This window comes from Schistocerca serialis, unplaced genomic scaffold (assembly GCF_023864345.2).
Source record: "Schistocerca serialis cubense isolate TAMUIC-IGC-003099 unplaced genomic scaffold, iqSchSeri2.2 HiC_scaffold_954, whole genome shotgun sequence".
In the NCBI taxonomy this organism is placed as follows: Eukaryota; Metazoa; Arthropoda; class Insecta; order Orthoptera; family Acrididae; genus Schistocerca; species Schistocerca serialis.
This window is the reverse complement of record NW_026048578.1, coordinates 12,501-20,000: the sequence shown is the minus strand read 5'-3', so window position 1 is coordinate 20,000 and position 7,500 is coordinate 12,501. Positions and strand designations below refer to the sequence as shown.

The 7,500-nt window shown below is 55.7% G+C and overlaps 3 non-coding genes across 3 annotated transcripts in view; all 3 read left to right on the top strand.

The window, feature by feature from the left end:
- The first annotated feature begins 3,412 nt into the window (after window positions 1-3,412).
- LOC126453669 (small subunit ribosomal RNA) lies at window positions 3,413-5,322 on the top strand. Its single transcript, XR_007584966.1, has one exon. It is a non-coding gene; the product is annotated as a small subunit ribosomal RNA (ribosomal RNA).
- Window positions 5,323-5,673: 351 nt separating this feature from the next.
- Window positions 5,674-5,828, top strand: LOC126453666 (5.8S ribosomal RNA). The gene has a single exon (XR_007584963.1). It is a non-coding gene; the product is annotated as a 5.8S ribosomal RNA (ribosomal RNA).
- Window positions 5,829-6,016: 188 nt separating this feature from the next.
- Window positions 6,017-7,500, top strand: part of LOC126453663 (large subunit ribosomal RNA) — a 4,224-nt gene continuing 2,740 nt past the window's right edge. The window contains exon 1 of the ribosomal RNA XR_007584962.1: window positions 6,017-7,500. This exon is cut by the window's right edge and continues 2,740 nt beyond it. This is a non-coding gene — a ribosomal RNA (large subunit ribosomal RNA).

Below are 7,500 nucleotides of genomic sequence, written 5' to 3'. Positions count from 1 at the left end.
AAACCGACCGGCCGCCCCCCCCCCCCCCCCCCATTACACCTTTCCATACAACAATGTGTACCTTAACCTAAACTATACTGTACCTTAACCTAAACTATACTGTACCTTAACCTAAACTATACTGTACCTTAACCTAAACTATACTGTACCTTAACCTAAACTATACTGTACCTTAACCTAAACTATACTGTACCTTAACCTAAACTATACTGTACCTTAACCTAACCTATACGGTACCTCAACCTAACCTATATTGTGCCTCAACCTAACCTATGTTGCGCCTTAACCTAACCTATGTTGCGCCTTAACCTAACCTATGTTGCGCCTTAACCTAACCTATGTTGCGCCTTAACCTAACCTATGTTGCGCCTTAACCTAACCTATGTTGCGCCTTAACCTAACCTATGTTGCGCCTTAACCTAACCTATGTTGCGCCTTAACCTAACCTATGTTGCGCCTTAACCTAACCTATGTTGCGCCTTAACCTAACCTATGTTGCGCCTTAACCTAACCTATGTTGCGCCTTAACCTAACCTATGTTGCGCCTTAACCTAACCTATGTTGCGCCTTAACCTAACCTATGTTGCGCCTTAACCTAACCTATGTTGCGCCTTAACCTAACCTATGTTGCGCCTTAACCTAACCTATGTTGCGCCTTAACCTAACCTATGTTGCGCCTTAACCTAACCTATGTTGCGCCTTAACCTAACCTATGTTGCGCCTTAACCTAACCTATGTTGCGCCTTAACCTAACCTATGTTGCGCCTTAACCTAACCTATGTTGCGCCTTAACCTAACCTATGTTGCGCCTTAACCTAACCTATGTTGCGCCTTAACCTAACCTATGTTGCGCCTTAACCTAACCTATGTTGCGCCTTAACCTAACCTATGTTGCGCCTTAACCCAACCTATGTTGCGCCTTAACCCAACCTATGTTGCGCCTTAACCCAACCTATGTTGCGCCTTAACCCAACCTATGTTGCGCCTTAACCCAACCTATGTTGCGCCTTAACCCAACCTATGTTGCGCCTTAACCCAACCTATGTTGGGCCTTAAACCCAACCTATGTTGCGCCTTAACCCAACCTATGTTGCGCCTTAACCCAACCTATGTTGCGCCTTAACCCAACCTATGTTGCGCCTTAACCCAACCTATGTTGCGCCTTAACCCAACCTATGTTGCGCCTTAACCCAACCTATGTTGCGCCTTAACCCAACCTATGTTGGGCCTTAACCCAACCTATGTTGGGCCTTAACCCAACCTATGTTGGGCCTTAACCCCAACACACGTTGGGCCTTAACCCAACACACGTTGGGCCTTAACCCAACACACGTGGGCCTTAACCCAACACACGTTGGGCCTTAACCCAACACACGTTGGGCCTTAACCCAACACACGTTGGGCCTTAACCCAACACACGTTGGCCTTAACCCAACACACGTTGGGCCTTAACCCAACACACGTTGGGCCTTAACCCAACACACGTTGGGCCCTTAACCCAACACACGTTGGGCCTTAACCCAACACACGTTGGGCCTTAACCCAACACACGTTGGGCCTTAACCCAACACACGTTGGGCCTTAACCCAACACACGTTGGGCCTTAACCCAACACACGTTGGGCCTTAACCCAACACACGTTGGGCCTTAACCCAACACACGTTGGGGCCTTAACCCAACACACGTTGGGCCTTAACCTGCTCTGTAATTGTCATACGACGCGTTAAATTAGTGTAGTGTTGCCTAACTGCAACCCCCGCAATATAGTTTGCTACTCGCACTGCCCGGTCCCCAGTGTATCGCTTCATGTTAAACACCTTGCAGCTATACACTGTAATGTGGATGGCAGCAGGACGTACATGCTCAATGCCCTTTGCAGTTGTTCATTGGCATTTGCAGTTGTTCATTGGCATTCGCATGGCGAAGCACTTAGCCTACGCTGTGGTACGGCCTGTGTCAACTGTCGCTGATGTTGTACGTCCAAATCACACACTGTACTGCACATTGGTCCTCATGTACTGAATGATACATCGTGGTACATGTGACCGTACAACGACTGCGCCAACAACGGCGAACCATGCGGTCCAAATGTTGTGCACTCAGCTACGTGTCGTCTCCCTATAAGAGCTGATTGCAGTGTGGTATGCCCTGGATGGCGATCAGCATGAGTCCGTCTGTTGATGTAGTGGCGCGTGTTGTCAGACGTAGTCGTCTCTTCTCACACACCGTGATAGCATGGTGCACTGCGTTCCACATCTGCGACATGCGACAGAGGCCGGTTGACAGTCGTTCGCGCAATGGACATCGCATACGTACGGGGGCCACCTTCCACGTGTTCGCGAAGCGTGCACATGTTGTTGCGTGTATGTGGGCAGACATAGTGTGTCGTGACACCTGACACAGGCATGCAACAATCGTTGAATTTTGCAAATGGCGATGGACGCCTACGTTTGCTGGTGACGTTACGCAAATGAACAACTGGTAAACCGTTGTGGTGCGGTTGTTCTCGCTAGAGGTGAATCAGTGATGGCGACGATCGGTTGAGCTACCAACCGGTTGTTCCAGCGATACCCACCATGCCCACGAACGTGAATGGCATCTGGGTGTGAAGCGATACGCGGCGGTGGCTGGGTGGGACCGTCCCCGGCCGGTGAGGGGGGGCCTCCCGGCGTGCTGGCCGCGCGGTGCGTGGGCGCACGCGCTACAGCCGGCTGGTGGGGGGCGGCCAGTGGCAGGCGCGCCGGCCGACGGAGGCGGCAGGCGGCGCAGCTGCGCGCCGGCGCACCCTGCACGCGGCGCCGTGCGGCCAAAGTAGGTCCTCGCGGGCCCGGTGCGAAGCGCGGTGGACATCTGCAGTGTGCTGGTCCGATTGAGGACTGTGTGCGCTGAGGATGCGCCGCCGCCCGGCGCTCGGCGCCGCGACGCCGTCTGCTGCTCGGTCGCCTCTGCGGTTCTCGCAGGTGGTTTGTATCGCAGCTGTGCGGACGTGTTGGCGCGTGCGCTGTGCTGGGAGAGTTCGCTTCGGCACCCAAGTGGGGCTTTTGTCCTTCTGTGGCGCTGGCGTTGGAGCTGCCGGTCACCGTAGGTGGCGCGTGTTGTCTCCCGCCGGCAATGCCACGACAGCACGCTCCCGGGCCTCTGTCGGCAGCGGCAAGCTCAGTTGGGAGCACGGGTGGTCGCACCTAAAGCGTCTACTCGCCAAACCCCGGGCGATTGCGCCTCTCTCGAACCCGACCAAGTACTTAGGACGGCGCTGCGCGCCGCCGGGACCTGAGAGGGTTTCGAGGTGTATGGTGCAGGGGAGCTCAGCCTCCTCCTGTTTGCAGAATAATTGAGCGGACGCTTGCGTGTTCGCGCGGGCCCCCGGGACACACTCCCGGGCGGCCGGCTGCTCAGCTCTAGTTGACGCAGCTCCCTGGTTGATCCTGCCAGTAGTCATATGCTTGTCTCAAAGATTAAGCCATGCATGTCTCAGTACAAGCCGCATTAAGGTGAAACCGCGAATGGCTCATTAAATCAGTTATGGTTCCTTAGATCGTACCCACGTTACTTGGATAACTGTGGTAATTCTAGAGCTAATACATGCAAACAGAGTCCCGACCAGAGATGGAAGGGACGCTTTTATTAGATCAAAACCAATCGGTCGGCTCGTCCGGTCCGTTTGCCTTGGTGACTCTGAATAACTTTGGGCTGATCGCACGGTCCTCGTACCGGCGACGCATCTTTCAAATGTCTGCCTTATCAACTGTCGATGGTAGGTTCTGCGCCTACCATGGTTGTAACGGGTAACGGGGAATCAGGGTTCGATTCCGGAGAGGGAGCCTGAGAAACGGCTACCACATCCAAGGAAGGCAGCAGGCGCGCAAATTACCCACTCCCGGCACGGGGAGGTAGTGACGAAAAATAACGATACGGGACTCATCCGAGGCCCCGTAATCGGAATGAGTACACTTTAAATCCTTTAACGAGTATCTATTGGAGGGCAAGTCTGGTGCCAGCAGCCGCGGTAATTCCAGCTCCAATAGCGTATATTAAAGTTGTTGCGGTTAAAAAGCTCGTAGTTGGATTTGTGTCCCACGCTGTTGGTTCACCGCCCGTCGGTGTTTAACTGGCATGTATCGTGGGACGTCCTGCCGGTGGGGCGAGCTGAAGGCGTGCGACGCGCCTCGTGCGTGCTCGTGCGTCCCGAGGCGGACCCCGTTGCAATCCTACCAGGGTGCTCTTGAGTGAGTGTCTCGGTGGGCCGGCACGTTTACTTTGAACAAATTAGAGTGCTTAAAGCAGGCAAGCCCGCCTGAATACTGTGTGCATGGAATAATGGAATAGGACCTCGGTTCTATTTTGTTGGTTTTCGGAACCCGAGGTAATGATTAATAGGGACAGGCGGGGGCATTCGTATTGCGACGTTAGAGGTGAAATTCTTGGATCGTCGCAAGACGAACAGAAGCGAAAGCATTTGCCAAGTATGTTTTCATTAATCAAGAACGAAAGTTAGAGGTTCGAAGGCGATCAGATACCGCCCTAGTTCTAACCATAAACGATGCCAGCCAGCGATCCGCCGCAGTTCCTCCGATGACTCGGCGGGCAGCCTCCGGGAAACCAAAGCTTTTGGGTTCCGGGGGAAGTATGGTTGCAAAGCTGAAACTTAAAGGAATTGACGGAAGGGCACCACCAGGAGTGGAGCCTGCGGCTTAATTTGACTCAACACGGGAAACCTCACCAGGCCCGGACACCGGAAGGATTGACAGATTGATAGCTCTTTCTTGATTCGGTGGGTGGTGGTGCATGGCCGTTCTTAGTTGGTGGAGCGATTTGTCTGGTTAATTCCGATAACGAACGAGACTCTAGCCTGCTAACTAGTCGCGTGACATCCTTCGTGCTGTCAGCGATTACTTTTCTTCTTAGAGGGACAGGCGGCTTCTAGCCGCACGAGATTGAGCAATAACAGGTCTGTGATGCCCTTAGATGTTCTGGGCCGCACGCGCGCTACACTGAAGGAATCAGCGTGTCTTCCTAGGCCGAAAGGTCGGGGTAACCCGCTGAACCTCCTTCGTGCTAGGGATTGGGGCTTGCAATTGTTCCCCATGAACGAGGAATTCCCAGTAAGCGCGAGTCATAAGCTCGCGTTGATTACGTCCCTGCCCTTTGTACACACCGCCCGTCGCTACTACCGATTGAATGATTTAGTGAGGTCTTCGGACTGGTACGCGGCATTGACTCTGTCGTTGCCGATGCTACCGGAAAGATGACCAAACTTGATCATTTAGAGGAAGTAAAAGTCGTAACAAGGTTTCCGTAGGTGAACCTGCGGAAGGATCATTACCGACTAGACTGCATGTCTTTCGATGTGCGTGTCGTGTCGCGCAACACGCTACCTGTACGGCTCGCAGTAGCCGTGCGCCGCGTGCGGAACCACGCGTGCTTCTCAAAACTAACGCCAATGTTGTGTGGTACGAGCGCTGAAGCGCTGGAGCGGCTGGCCTGCGGCACCTGGCGCCTGGCGCCGGTTTTGAATGACTTTCGCCCGACTGCCTGTCCGCTCCGGTGTGGAGCCGTACGACGCCCATCGGCCGTGAGGCCGTTGGACACAGAACGCTTGAACAGGGGCCGCCACACGCCTACGTCCCGCCTATGCAACTGTCTTGAAAGAGACAGTGGAAACTAAGAAAAGATCACCCAGGACGGTGGATCACTCGGCTCGTGGGTCGATGAAGAACGCAGCAAATTGCGCGTCGACATGTGAACTGCAGGACACATGAACATCGACGTTTCGAACGCACATTGCGGTCCATGGATTCCGTTCCCGGGCCACGTCTGGCTGAGGGTCGGCTACGTATACTGAAGCGCGCGGCGTTTGCCCCGCTTCGCAGACCTGGGAGCGTCGCGGCCGCCTGTGGGGCCGGCCGCGCCTCCTTAAACGTGCGATGCGCGCCCGTCGCCTGGCGGTTCGCATACCGGTACTTACTCGGTAGCGTGCACAGCCGGCTGGCGGTGTGGCGTGCGACACCTCGTACAACGACCTCAGAGCAGGCGAGACTACCCGCTGAATTTAAGCATATTACTAAGCGGAGGAAAAGAAACTAACAAGGATTCCCCCAGTAGCGGCGAGCGAACAGGGAAGAGTCCAGCACCGAACCCCGCAGGCTGCCGCCTGTCGTGGCATGTGGTGTTTGGGAGGGTCCACTACCCCGACGCCTCGCGCCGAGCCCAAGTCCAACTTGAATGAGGCCACGGCCCGTAGAGGGTGCCAGGCCCGTAGCGGCCGGTGCGAGCGTCGGCGGGACCTCTCCTTCGAGTCGGGTTGCTTGAGAGTGCAGCTCCAAGTGGGTGGTAAACTCCATCTGAGACTAAATATGACCACGAGACCGATAGCGAACAAGTACCGTGAGGGAAAGTTGAAAAGAACTTTGAAGAGAGAGTTCAAAAGTACGTGAAACCGTTCTGGGGTAAACGTGAGAAGTCCGAAAGGTCGAACGGGTGAGATTCACGCCCATCCGGCCACTGGCCTCCGCCCTCGGCAGATGGGGCCGGCCGCCCGCGCGGAGCAATCCGCGGCGGGGTCGTGTCCGGTTGCCTTTCCACTCGCCGCGGGGTGGGGCCGTTCCGGTGTGCGGTGGGCCGCACTTCTCCCCTAGTAGGACGTCGCGACCCGCTGGGTGCCGGCCTACGGCCCGGGTGCGCAGCCTGTCCTTCCGCGGGCCTCGGTTCGCGTCTGTTGGGCAGAGCCCCGGTGTCCTGGCTGGCTGCCCGGCGGTATATCTGGAGGAGTCGATTCGCCCCTTTGGGCGCTCGGGCTCCCGGCAAGCGCGCGCGGTTCTTCCCGGATGACGGACCTACCTGGCCCGGCCCCGGACCCGCGCCGCTGTTGGCTCGGGATGCTCTCGGGCGGAATAATCGCTCCCGTCAGCGGCGCTTCAGCTTTGGACAATTTCACGACCCGTCTTGAAACACGGACCAAGGAGTCTAACATGTGCGCGAGTCATTGGGCTGTACGAAACCTAAAGGCGTAATGAAAGTGAAGGTCTCGCCTTGCGCGGGCCGAGGGAGGATGGGGCTTCCCCGCCCTTCACGGGGCGGCGGCCTCCGCACTCCCGGGGCGTCTCGTCCTCATTGCGAGGTGAGGCGCACCTAGAGCGTACACGTTGGGACCCGAAAGATGGTGAACTATGCCTGGCCAGGACGAAGTCAGGGGAAACCCTGATGGAGGTCCGTAGCGATTCTGACGTGCAAATCGATCGTCGGAGCTGGGTATAGGGGCGAAAGACTAATCGAACCATCTAGTAGCTGGTTCCCTCCGAAGTTTCCCTCAGGATAGCTGGTGCTCGTACGAGTCTCATCCGGTAAAGCGAATGATTAGAGGCCTTGGGGCCGAAACGACCTCAACCTATTCTCAAACTTTAAATGGGTGAGATCTCCGGCTTGCTTGATATGCTGAAGCCGCGAGCAAACGACTCGGATCGGAGTGCCAAGTGGGCCACTTTTGGTAAGCAGAACTGGCGC